The sequence below is a fragment of the Podarcis vaucheri genome (genome assembly GCF_965113315.1).
Source record: "Podarcis vaucheri genome assembly, chromosome: 3".
In the NCBI taxonomy this organism is placed as follows: Eukaryota; Metazoa; Chordata; class Lepidosauria; order Squamata; family Lacertidae; genus Podarcis; species Podarcis vaucheri.
Window position 1 is genome coordinate 111,012,334 of NC_138761.1, and position 14,061 is coordinate 111,026,394.

Here is a 14,061-nt window from a genome sequence, read left to right on the forward strand (position 1 = left end):
GAGGGCCCCTAGCAGCACCCGTAGAGGAGACGATGAGAATGAGAAATGAGGAAGTGGGAGTGTTAAGTTGTAGGTGAACATATCAGACGACACAGCGATTCTTCAAACAGCTCTTGTTTATTCACAGGCCAGAACAGAACTGAACTGAAGGGTTCAGTCAGCCTGCTTATATAGAGCTCCAGTACAACGCAACTGTAACAATTTTCTAAGACTATCCAATCACTGAACGTCACTTTCAATCCCTTATTTGCATAACTATCTACAGTATCCCCCTGCTGGCCCAGGGTGAGAACTTCAGTACATAACAGGGAGAGATGAGGGGTGGAGATTCACTTGGGACAACGCCATTATCCAACAGGCTAGGTTCTATAGCCTCTCTCTGTAAAGATTGCAATAAAAAAGGACAGTAAGAAACTTTCCCCTTGTCTTTATACTTCCCTGGGCCACCAGCCTGGAGCCACTAACAGCATCCTGACAATGTGTGGCAATTTACACATTCCTGCCTATGAAAAGGGCGTTCTTGCACTTGCTTTGGGAAGCTAGTGCTGACTGTATAAAAAGGCCTGACCCCTGTCAGGCAGTGAGGGCCCAATGTGTGCATACAGTGGAGAAATGCTTCAGACCCCACCCCTTGTGAGCATCCCAGGAGGCTGCTAGTAGGAAGCCTGACTGCAGTAAGGGAGATGGCAAACACCAGTGCAATGTTTCTCTCCCACAACCACACAGGATTCCAGATCCTCCAAGTGTCTCTATTTCCCATGGACAGTTCCAGATTTAGATAAGCCGTCCTGGTTTTGGATTTCATCCCAAAATGTCCTGCTTTTCCTTAGGACATTCCTATTTTCATCAAAGAAACATGGGAGGGTATGGAGTTATGTGACCTCTGAGCCAAGGAGATGGGTAACTATACAACTTTTAGAAGCCATCTGAAGGCAGCCCCGTATAGAGAATTTTTTCAATTTTTAATGTTTGATTATGTTTTTGTATATTCTGGAAGCTGTCCAGAGTGGCTGGGGCAACCCAGTCAGATGGGCAGGGTATAAATAATAATATTATTGTTATTATTGAATAGGACATCCTTATCTTCATCAGAGAAATGTGGGAGGGTATGAGTCTGTGGGCACAGCCTCTCTTACTGAAGTAGAAGAAGAAGAAGAGTTTGGATTTGATACCCTGCTTTATCACTACCCTAAGGAGTCTCAAAGCGGCTAACATTCTCCTTTCCCTTCCTCCCCCACAACAAACACTCTGTGAGGTGAGTGAGGCTGAGAGACTTCAGAGAAGTGTGACTAGCCCAAGGTCACCCAGCAGCTGCATGTGGAGGAGCGGGGAAGCGAACCCGGTTCACCAGAACACAAGTCCACTGCTCTTAACCACCAGAGTTCTTTTCCACTGAATATGTTCAGGCATCCCTATTTTCATCGAAGGAATGTTGGAGGATATGGGATTCTTCACATATCTGCCCATCCAAACTTGGTGGTACAAGGACCAGGGCTCACTTGTGCACATAATTGCTCAGTCCTGTGGATGCATCTCAACCCCGTTCCCCTCCGAAGGAAACGGGACCTGCTAAAAACAGAAGCAATTACAATTAATAACAGGCTTGCTACAGTGGCACGGCTCTCGCTGTTCTTCTAAAATATATTTCTAAAACATGAGGAAATCAACATCATTACTGCAACCTATGTAATTATGCCTGAGCAGGCAAACACTCCGCCTTCTCCTATCCCCAGCTTGTTTAGAACATGCTAAGTGGATCTGATCAGGGTGCAGTTTGCAGAGCCATCTGTGTCCCTACAACCTCCGCTCCTGAAACCCTCCTACACCCTCTTCCCACGCCTTTGAAACATTCCAGGTGCTCCGTGAACAAAACAGAATATTGAAATGAGCAGCACACGGATACAGTATCGTTCAAGGACACGGGAGAGCAATGAGCACCATGGCTCCTGTAGCAAACGCTACTGGAATATTTATTCCCTTATTCATGGAGAGAACTGCAATCTCCTCTTGACTGCTTCCAGCTTTCATCCCTCTCCCCTCTGTAGCTGACAGTTCTGTGCCATTAAACTCCGAAATCTCATTCCACAGCCTACATCTCTGTCCGCTGTGCTCCTCCCTCCTGCAAAGGCTGCAGTACCCCCCCCCCACTTCTCAGCCTACTTGCTAAAGCATGATGGACTTGAGATGCTCGCTGTAAAAAGAGCTCCTTAATGGCTAAGGGTCTATTTGCGGTGGATGACAACATTTGCATCCTCCGAGACACGATTGCAAAAGGTGCGTGCTCTTGAGACCTCATCTGCAGGTGATATCCACTTATCTGATACAGTTGGGCTTTTCAAAAGTGCCTCATATAAAAGATGAAGGCAGGCTTTACATTTCAAGTGTGGCAGAAGCTGCTGAACTCACTTTCTGGCATGTGTTTTTAGGGAAACACAGCATCTCACTTCTTGCCCCCCAAATGAATAGCTCCGTCCCCTTGAGTGTTCTCCTTGACCCACAAAACTCCTTGAGGGACAATGAAGGTTGGTAAGACAACTCAAAATTGCTGTGATTCACAGTAGGTTAGCAAAGAAGGGACAGAGCACGCCATTCCTTCACTGCCAGCCCACACAATTTATCTGCTGGCCACTGAGGAGAGAATTCCCCTCACACACATTTTATTTCCCCTGCTCTGCTGCCAGCACAGAGATGGAGATGGCTGGCAAAAGAGAGGCAACTTTCTCCATTTTGTCTTTGCCAGCTTAATGTGTGTGTTTGTGTGTTGCCTTCTCCACACCAAGTGGCAGAAACAAAGCACTCTGGTGCCTGGGGAGGGACCCTGTCCATTGCTTTCTAAAGACAAGTTTCTTTTTTTTAAAAAAATAGATCTGTTGTGGCAGAATACTTTAATTGCACAAACCTAAATTTCCCTCCTGCAAAATAGGTAGAGGTAAAGGTAAGGGACCCCTGGACAGTTAAGTCCAGTCAAAGGTGACTATGGGGTGTGGCACTCATCTCGCTTTTCAGGCTGAGGGAGCCAACGTTTGTCTACAGACAGCTTTCTGGGGCATGTGGCCTGCATGACTAAACCGCTTCCAGCCGTGATGGAAACCAGAGCGCACGGAAATGCTGTTTACCTTCCCGCTGCAGCGGTACCTATTTATATACTTGCACTGGTATGCTTTCAAACTGCTAGGTTGGCAGGAGCTGGGACAGAGCAACGGGAGCTCACCCCTTCACGTGGACTTGAACTGCCAACCTCACAATCAACAAGCGTGAGAGTCTCGGTGCTTTAGATCACAGTGCCACTCGCATGCACTTCCTGTAACTAGAGAGGCCCTGTAATAGATGGATTGCCTACTTGCCCGCTCTTTGCCTGCCTGCTGCTTCTCTGTCCTCAAGCTACTGCCCATTCAGTGAGATGACCACTACAGTCATACTTATGCTGACCACCTCACTAAGAGAAGAACATACAGGGTCCACCATCTGCTCCCAACTAAGCCTACCTCACTGAGAAAGAGACTGTGCTGATGCCAGTGGCGTAGCGTGGGTTGTCAGCACCCGGGGCAAGGTAAGTAATGTGCGCTCCCTAGCCCGTGGATTTTAGTAGGGGCAGAGAGCTGCGAGTGCGAGCGCGCACCCCCAGATGTTGCGCCCGGTGCGGCCGGGGCCCCCTGCACCCCCACACTACGCCACTGGCTGACGCGTACCTGCTTTTGGCAGCTTCCGCAAGAGAAATAAATATTCTGTCCACATGTTACTGCCTGCCTGAGTGGAAGAGGAATGAAGATGAATGAATGTCTCTCCATAGAAAATGATGCTCCCTACCTGAAGGATAGGGGCTGCCCACCGTGGCCCATGCTAGCCACCTGAGGGAGAAAAACTGGCCACTGTGATCTCATGCTGATGCTGCCTATTTCATAGACTGGCCACTGTGTCCTCACATGGATGTGTCCCACCAGAAGGAGAGACAAAGGCCATTGTGATGTCATGCTGATGCTGAAGGAGAAAGAAACTGGCCAATGTACCAGCCCACAACTGCTGTTCACCTGAATAACAAGGAGACACTGCCTGGCACGCCAACACATTGCTCACCATGTTCATGAGAATTATGTCCTTTGCACCTTGGACCAAACTGGCGTTTCCTAACTTGTTTTTACTCTCCTGTTCCTGCATATTAGGTTCCCTTACCAGAGGTCTATAATAACAAGGTAATGTATCAAACACTTTTATCTGTACACAAAAGGTAGGTAAAGGTAAAAGGTAAAGGACCCCTAGATGGTTAAGTCCAGTCAAAGGCGACTATGGAGTTGTGGCACTCATCTTGCTTTCAGGCTGAGGGAGCCAGCGTTTTTCCACAGACAACTTTCCGGGTCACATGGCCAGCATGACTAAACCACTTCTGGCACAACGGGACACCATGACGGAAGCCAGAGTGCACAGAAAAGCTGTTTACCTTCCTGCAGCAGTGGTACCTATTTATCTACTTGCACTGGTATGCTTTCAAACTGCTAGGTCGGCAGGAGCTGGGACAGAGCAATGGGAGCTCACCCCGTGACTCAAACCACCAGCCTTCCGATTGGCAAGCCCAAGAGGCTCAGTGGTTTAGACCACAGCGCCACCTGCAGCCCTTCCTGCAAAATACTGACAGTCTGCAGGGAACCTTAACTTGACATTTGGAATCTATGTAAAGATCTCCCAATCTAATTCAATGAAAAGCAAGTGCAATTAAAGTATATCAATTAGCAAAGCCTGATACTTTGGAGGGCTGCATCATATCATGGCAGAGGCGAGTTGACTAATAGTTTGACTCAGGGTAAAATCAGCTTCAAAGGTTCAATCGGTGTCTCGATGCATGTTTACATTTATATCTTTGCTATCAATGTTACTGTGCACAGGGTGCATTTTATCATTTTGGGAAGATACTTTCGTAGAACTAATCTCTTGCCTTAAGGTTTCAAGGGGATTAGAGGCTGGCTATTTTCTTCCACTGCAATGTGGGAGATTTATGCAGGTAATTCCATTAGCGCTGTTGATGTTCTTCACATAAATCCCCTGAGCATTAATTGGAGGAAACAGAAGCTCAATATTATATGCAGATCATGCAAAGTCCCCCTTAATTTAGGGCTGAGTTGCACAGGAGAAACCTAAAAAATACTGAGCCAGAGACTGCTTTGTGCAACAGCTTTTCCAAGGTGTGTAAAATTGTTGTGGGGAGTGGGTAGAATATGTGCACAATGTATACATTTCTAGAAACATCTGGGACCAGAACTAGTGTGAAAGCATAGGATATTACCTTAGCATGTTATCACATTGACCCCAATGGCTCTCAGGGCACCATCTTGATGAACTGGATCTTGTTTGGATGGGAAACCTCCTAGGAATCACATGCATGTTGCCTTGCCCTCTGTGATACGCAAGGTAGAAGTGTAATAAACTAAACCAATGGTCATCACTTTTTATGGTCCAGTGAGCAATTTCAAAATTTGAGAGACTGTTGGAGGTGCCAGTCACAAAATAATTGCAGGCACCAGGTTGCCGGCCTCTGAACTAAATGAAAGAGGCATGCCAGGGCTGAGTGCAGGCCTAGTGAGTCTTGAATGTCAGTCCTGCAGCTAAAAATGAGGAAGGAGTGTGGTTCTCTACTCCTGGAGGTGCTCACAACAGTTCTGGTGGGCCAGGCCTTGACAGGTCCAGTCCTCACAAAGTCATGTACATTGACAAATGCCAAAGCCCATGTCACATTAGTCCCCGTGTTCTTGGAGAAAACAGCAATCATCTAGGGATGGAAGGTAAATTTGATTCTGTTTTCATTTAAAGGCAAACCCCCCTGATTTGCACTTTGGAAGCAAGATGCAAAGCAAAACTCAGCCATCCTTCAAAATTCGCTCTTCTCTGAATTTTCCAATGCCGTTATCTAGCAAAAAAAATGCATATTAGCGCACAGTGTGCATACTAATGTATGCATTAGTGATAAAAGCATACAAAATGCATTACATTAGGGTAAAGGGCTTGCAAAAAATGGTACCTTAGTCAAAACGGCATGCAAAAATGTGTTCATTATAAGAAGTTCACACTCACATTCTGCTGAATTTTCAGGAGTTTCTTTTTTCTTTTTTTAATCACAAATTCCTGCAGAATTGTGAAGAATTCAGTTTAAGATAAGGGGGAAAAGAGAAACGTAGAGAATGGAAACTGACAGGTTTGTGCAAGTCTAATGGCAGAACACCACTTTTCTCTTGAAAATACAGAGAACCTGCGATCAGGAAAGGAAGGTATATCTGCTTTTGTATATTGCAAAGGGACAGGTAGCAAGTGATATGTGGCACACATGTGTATTTAACAGCTGATATGGCACGCATTGCGCATTCTGTTATCACTACCTGCATATAAATTGTTGTGCCAGAACTGAAGAGCTGCCCTCAGTTACCAAGCAGTTACTAATCTTGCCTGCCAGGCAGGCATTGTTAATCTCTCAATCAGGGAACAAAGGAAAAATCTTGTCTATAGCTGCTGCTGACAAGTTGAAAACCCAAGCAGGCGTCCTCTTCCTAAGCAAATGCGCGCGCACACACCTTTAGAAAGTTCCTGCTTTTGAGAGTGGCAAACAATCTCCTTTGTCAGGTGGTTTCGGAGCCAATCCGAGCGAACCATTTTGTGACACTTTGATTTGGACAAAGACTTGGTCCCCTGCCGAGTGCCAGGTGCAGACAGAAAGGGGTGATCCATAAGATCCCCGCAGTGTCCACCCTGCCAAGGAAACACTGAGTGGAACACAGAATAATGTTTTTTGAAAAGGTTAGTCGTGAATGTCTTCTTGCAAACATGCCAGAAGGATGAGCATGTTAGTGAAAACCTAACCTTTGGCTCGAAGAGGCCTGACCGACTGACAGGACACACAAAAAAACCTTCTTGAATGGTGGTCACGAAACAGCATCCATCTCTGCCCCAAACAACACCCACCATTTATGACTACGTTCTCTCCTTTTAACCACCCATTTTGCTTCCAGGCTAACTCCTGGAGACGAGGCATCGGATTTTGCAACAAAAGCGTGAGTGGGGCTGCACTCTGCAGAGAAAAACAGGAGGCACAATTTATTATTATTTTATCTGGCACGGAAATATATTCTCCCCGGGTGAGCATAGCCCCTTGCGCAACATCTTCAGCGTTCCACATCTATTTTTCTCTCCTTTGCTGAAAGCTTTATGTCAGCAACACTTCCTTTTTACAGATACCCCCTAGAGTCTTTCGCACTCAAGGGCAGCCCTGATGGGAAGAAGGTGTTTTCCGCCCTGCGGCTCTACATTGTGATTGCAGACTGCCTCCCCAGTCTCACAAACAATGGCATCGGAATGGCTGCCGTCCCTTTTTATATTTTTTGAGCGGTATAAAACTGTAAGTGGCTGCAAGAAGCGGTCACTGCTACATGCTTTTCCACCCCTCTGTTTTAAAGCCATTTTAATCTATTCCTGTCCTATCTCTTCCTGTGTAGCAAGCAGCTACACCTTTCGGCTGCTTTCAGAGAAGCTTAAAAAAACCCACCTTCAGCTTCCAGCTTGGCTAGAAACTCTGTGTATTATGTGTCTTCCTTGCCAGCTCTTGAAATAATCAACTCAGGCAGGGTTTGAAGACAGAGCTAGAGCAGACAGCCCTGCAATGTCAAAAAAGAGGATTTGCACCATCCCCCTCCAAAGAAAAAAAAGGACACCAGTTTGCATATGGTGATTTATATGTATAGATGCAAATTTAGAAACAGAAATGCTATAATGAGGAAGACCCCAGCTGCGTATCTGCTCAGTCTGCTGACCAGGAGATGTGAAGGGCTGGTGAACAAGGCTCCTTCTTCCTCTCTTCTTTTGTGGGTCCTTATCTTTAAAATGGACTCCGACTGCCAAATAGATGACAACTTCAAATAGAGGACTGTCTTTTGAAAGGCCATCAGACTCAAACTAGAGGACTGTAGAGGATGCCTCCCTGATTTCTCTCCCTGCTGTGTGTTCAACACCTACTCACTTTGCCTTCCTGAACTCTAATGAGTTTCTTATCCGAAAAATTCTAGAGAGGTTTCCACTAGGGTTACCAGATGTCCCCGGTTCCCGGGGACAGCCCCCGGATTTGCAAATCTGTCCCTGGACAAATTCCTTCCCTGGAATATCCCCAGATTTGCAAATCTGTCCCCAGGAAACGTGGCAGCGGCAGCCTCAGCAGCCCAAAGCCAGTCTGGTAGCGCAGTTGGCTCTGGCTGGCTTCAAGAGCTGCTTGCTGCCGTGGCGCCCACCATATTTCTCGCCGGAAGTCCCCATATGATGTCTCTTGTGCTCACATGATGTGTATTGTGTGATCTCCTGCCCCCCTCCCCCTTTGTTTTGACTGATCGGGGGAGGCTTGGGAGTCACGGGCAGCCACTGCCCCGTTTTTAAAAAACTCTGTGCATTTATGTTTAACAGGATGTGAAAGAAGGACTTTGCACCTTTATACAATACGCATGTATGATTGGGCCCAGGGTCTTTTGCCTCACCATCTCCACTACTGACTCCTTGTTGCTACTCAGCTAAAAAAAAAGTGTTCCCGGATTCATTGAAAAAAATCTGATAACCATGGTCTCCATGGCACCATTCAATACCACTTTAGACAGTCATGGCTTTCCCCAAATAATTCTGGGATCTGTTGTTGGCTATGCTGAGAGTTGTTTTCCTCCCATAGCGAAAATCCCCAGAGTTCCCTGCTTGGCAGGCTGGGGGAGTGTGGAGTGTGATTATGTTGGGAAAGATGAAGTGCTTCATGAAAATCACACACCTGCCCCATGGAAAATGCATGTGTGTGCCTGAGGCTATTGATGTCTTCTACGCTCTGCTCCCATTGTCAGAGGTGGTATTCCTCTGAATAATGGGTGCTTGGAATCACAAGTTGGGAGAGCGTTGCTACACTCAGATCCTATTTGTGAGCTTGCATAGGCCATCATGACTTACCTAGATAGGCCACTGACATGATCTATCAAGGCTCTCATGTTCTCATGTTAACACACACACACCGGTGGCCCAACCATCAGCATGTTGTCATGGCATGTGGACAAAAAGGTTACTCTCCCCCCCACACACACACTTTGAACAGACTATAGAGTCTTTTGTGCTGCATTATCACCAAGATAGAAGAAGAACCATGTTATCTTCTGGGCCATGCTATCTTCTGCCAAGATCAGATCAACCGCTGTGCTAGCTGCTCTTATAAGGGGGTAAAGCCAGGAAGCAGGACTTCCTCTTAATTTCAGTCTTCTTTGTTCAGTGAGGCTGCTAAGAATCAACAACCATGGCCTACAGCATTAGCCTGGGGCACTCATAATTTCCTCATTCCCAGCACTAATGGATATTTGTTTTTTATTGTTTTGCTACAGATTTAGAGTTAATGGACCATTGTTAGGAAAGTAACGGAGTTACTCACTGTTTTATTCTTTCTTAATTTGGACACAGAGTTTCTGAATGCAGAATGAGCTTCAACACTTCACTTCAGAGGAATAATAAATGCCCGTGTTTTCAAGATGTTTTGGTTGGCAAATCATTATGTCTGTCAAGCTGAGACATGCCTATAATGGTAACTCGATTTTTCAAAGTAAAATTACATTTTGGGGAGGTGGGTTGGGTTGTTGTTTTATGGGCTATAAATCTCTGCAGCATCTTCATCTAGATGCAGGTGAATACAGATGGACACAAGGCTGTTGTGTTTTTTAGTATCTACTTTCAGCAATTGATAGTACTTTGGGTTGGACAATTGACATCTCCAGCATTGGGTCAACCCATCTTTCTGTGTTAAAGATATTGCCAGACCTTAATCTGGCATTATATTACACTCCACGATTGCAAAAGCTATCACCGTGTTGTAAACTTAATATTATTCTGTTCCTCCTCCCTCTGATAACACCATGATAAACCACGGTACAGCGATGATCCTTAAAAATGATGCTTTGCTTACTCTGTATTTCTTTTCTTTTGTTGGCTTGAATGCATGTGTTTGTGTAGGAAATATCTATATAACAACACTAATTTTGGTGGGGTACGGGAATGACAAACTAATTCCCTTGGTACAGTGGAGACTGTAGTGTCTTTATGATATATGGTTCATTTACACGTATATACAACCTGGACCTACGATGGAGGGGCTCACAGCATCAACACCCCAAGAGGATATTGCCTCTCCTGCAACCACAGGCTTGGATTCAAGCAGAAATCAGACGAGGTTCTCTCTCAAACACAGGCTTCAGCCTGCTTCTTTTCCGTCTTCTAGCTTACACATTCCAAACTCTCAACTCTGTGATTTAGTCTTTCTAACTATCCTTGAGTTGAAGAGGGGGCACCCATTTGTTGTCTCACATGGATCTATTTCCTTGGTTCCCCTTAATGGCCCATCACCTCACAAGGAAGCTAGTTTGACTAATACAGGAATTAGAAGGGCCTGCCCAACTCATAACTCATAACAATAGGTTACCACAGAACAGAGGGGGCTGTATGAAATTACCTAATTTTGCCGTTATAGGAACCAGGACCTATCACTTTTTTTCATCATACAGAGTTTACCTTGTTCCTACGCACTCCTGATCAATGTTTATATGACATTATTAAGAAAGATTCTTTTGAGATATGGAATTCAGTGCCGCCAACATATTGATCTTTGCTTCTTGCTTTCATCCTGCTCAAAGTTATATTGTCTCTGTGTCTGCTTGGCGCCTGGCTACTCCTGGGAACTGAACGCAGGCGAGTCTCTTCTGACAACGAATCCAGAGAAGACTAAAGTGACTGTGGACAGCAAGTCCCAAGACTGTGGTTCCCATCACTGAAACTGCTTGGCATCCAGAGGCCACTCAGGTTGTGTGACCTTGGTGTGTGCTTTGCTTCATCATCTGGAATTTCAGGTTGTAATGGTGGCCAGGTGAGCACATGGTCAACTGTCCCTAGGGGGAAAGCAGCAGACCTCATCTCTAGCTCAGCAAAACAGGCAGCTGCCTTTGACTGAGTCAGACCCTTGATCCGTCTAGCTTGGTACTGCCTACACTGGCTGGCAACAGCTCTCCAGGGTTTCAGACAAAAGGCATTCCAGCCCTGACTGGAGATGCCAGGAATGGAACATGGTATCTAACTCTGAGCAGATTTGCTAAGATGTATAAGACTAAATCGGGACGCGGGTGGCGCTGTGGGTTAAACCACAGAGCCTAGGACTTGCTGATCAGAAGGTCGGCGGTTCGAATCCCCGTGATGGGGTGAGCTCCCATTGCTCGGTCCCTGCTCCTGCCAACCTAGCAGTTCGAAAGCACATCAAAGTGCAAGTAGATAAATAGGTACCGCTCCGGCGGGAAGGTAAACGGCATTTCCGTGCACTGCTCTGGTTCGCCAGAAGCAGCTTAGTCATGCTGGCCACATGACCCGGAAGCTGTACGCCGGCTCTCTCGGCCAATAAAGCGAGATGAGCACCGCAACTCCAGAGTCGTTCATGACTGGACCTAATGGTCAGGGGTCCCTTTACCTTTATAAGACTAAATCAGGTAAGTGCTGGAGATGCAATGAGACTGAGGGTACGTTTTATCATATGTAGTGGACCTGTAAAAGGGTAAAAGATTATTGGGAAATAATTCACAATGAATTGAAAAAAATGTATAAAAGTACTCCCCCCCCCAAAAAAAAACCCCAGTCCTTTTTGTTGTGAATAATTCAGACAGAAATTCCCAGGTGTCAAAAAAGGTTATTTATGTATGCTACTACTGCAGCTTGTGTTTTGTTAGCCCTCAAATGGAAAACGAGTGAGGTCCCAACTAAAGAAGAACATCAGCTTAAGATGATGGAATATGCACCGCATATAGAACATATAGAGTAAGAGAACAAGAAGAACATACTTTTAGAGAAGATTGGAAAACGTTTATTGAATATATGGAGGAAAACTGTGGACATTTGTAAACGTGGGCAGCATTAAGATAAATTCAACAGTGTAAATAAGTTTTGATGGATATAATAATGGAATACTGAATGGTTTAGTTTATATAACATATACAGGGATTTATGTTATGCAAAATGAACCACGGAAAGAGAAGAAGGGAAGTCATTGATATTTTAAGGTTGTTTAAATGAATATTCAAAAATGTAAAACACAAAATTTAATACAAATTATGGGGGGGGGGACATGGGACATTCCAGATGCTCTACGACTAAGCTAGGACCTTTCTCCTAGTGACAACTTCTTATGTGTCTGCCAGTGTAAGGCCTAACTAGTTCTACATGGGACTGCTTTTTGTTTGCAAGCTCCTGACAGGTGCAGAACGTGGTGACCCGCCTCTGGACAAGGGAAGCGCCAAAACCCAGTGACAGAGCCTCTGCTTTGCTTGAAACAGGTCTCAGCCTCGGTCCCTGGCATCTCCAGTTTAAAAAGGTCTGAGATCTTGGGAGACTGCTGCCCACTAGTGTATGGCCATGGGCTAGCTAGATGGACCAATGGACTAACTAGGCACAAGACAGCTTCATTATGTTCTAGTGGACATATATGCCATGCATATGGCTTCAAATGCTATTATAAAGTTTTCTTCCTGGCAGTTTTGGAAGAAATAAATTAATTCTTAATGACACTCTGAGACAAATCTCCCACTGCTTTCAGTGCCACAGAGATTAATAGACTAAGTTGGTGGACCTTAGATTTCATTAAGGTCATGCTAAATTGCCTTACAAATAATTTAATTCTGATTGTCCACCCCCAGCCCCCAACCCCCCTGATTCTAAGCTGACAGATTACACAGCAATTAATCAGCGCAAGGGTTGGCCTTTGGGTCTTGTATTCCGGAGGAAAAACTTATCCTGTTTTCAATGTTCTCGCGCAGGAAAATGGCATGCTCCAGTAAGTTCTGATTATTTTCCATGCAGCATGAAAGATTAAACACGCTTTTAAATAAATTTATTTGTACCGCATGGGCCTTATTTTATACAGGCAGGAAGAAGCCAATTTCACTTTGATGGGGACATGAGATACGATTTGTCAATTCAATTCTGGGCCTCTAAATTAGATACCATGTCATAAATTTCCGCGATAGGTACAGTCTATTTTGTTTTTTTTTGTTTTTGGGGGTTAACACCAAGACAGGTCTGGAGTGAAAGCCTTATCTTTGATAGAAAGATGCATGTGAAAAGGAGCCTTCACATTTTTTAAAAAAACAAACCAATCAATGGGACTATATAGGAGACCTCGAAACACAACAAATAATGGGATAATAATTTCAAAACTTCCCACAGATTTCCTTTAGATCAATTTATGTATTAAATATAGTCTAGTCAAATGCCCCACAAAACTGCTGGTCTACTAGGATCTGTGGGAAAATGTCTTGGGGGGGGAGTGTTTTTTTAAAAAATAGTAAAATATCATCCTCTTCATGTACCACTGCAGTAGGCCCCATTTGTTAACTCAGGGATGGAGAAATTGTGGCCCTCCTGATGTTGATAGACTCCAACTCCCATCAGCCTTAGCCAACATGGCCAATGGTTGGGAATGATGGGAGTTGCAGTTTAGCAACGACTGGAGGGCCACAGGTTTCGCATCCCGGTCTTAATTTTCTTTCTTTCTAATTCTAAATGCTCTCCTGCTTCCACAGTAAGCACCCGGACCCCCTGAAATGTTTCATCCCCACCTGCCAAACAGCTGAAGCAGACACACAAAATTTGCCACCTGCAAATGGGGTGATGAATTGTGGCAGCTGTTTGATCTCCACCTGTTAGATAAGGCTCTACAAACAGTCTCCTAGAATTGCTCTCTACTGTGCTTGCTGTTCCCCTCCAAAGATCCATAATTTCTGCATATGTTACCCTCTCTAGTAGACTGGGTTTCTGTAACATGACCATGTAGACTTTCTTTTTTTAGGAGTTAGGTGTGAGATTCTCTGTTTAGAAGAACTATCAAGGGCATCCATAGACTATACCCCCCCCCTTTGGATCAGAATCATAGTCTCTCCCCAAATCTAGTGTTCCATACCATTGGCTACATTGGCTGGCAATAAGCGATGGATCTCACCTTTTGTGGAAAACAGACTTGATATCCTTTAGCACCGAGGAAAAATCCTC

General features: G+C 45.1%; 1 long non-coding RNA gene across 2 annotated transcripts; it reads left to right on the top strand.

Annotated features, from left to right (window-relative positions):
• Positions 1–3,995: 3,995 nt before the first annotated feature.
• LOC309528316 lies at positions 3,996–12,043 on the top strand. 2 transcript variants are annotated; one of them, XR_014217652.1, is made up of 4 exons: positions 3,996–4,190; positions 9,448–9,568; positions 10,671–10,900; positions 11,748–12,043. It is a non-coding gene; the product is annotated as an uncharacterized lncRNA (long non-coding RNA). The 2 variants fall into 2 exon arrangements; XR_014217653.1 differs by lacking the exon at positions 11,748–12,043 and having other exon boundaries at positions 4,001–4,190; positions 10,671–11,436.
• Positions 12,044–14,061: the final 2,018 nt, after the last annotated feature.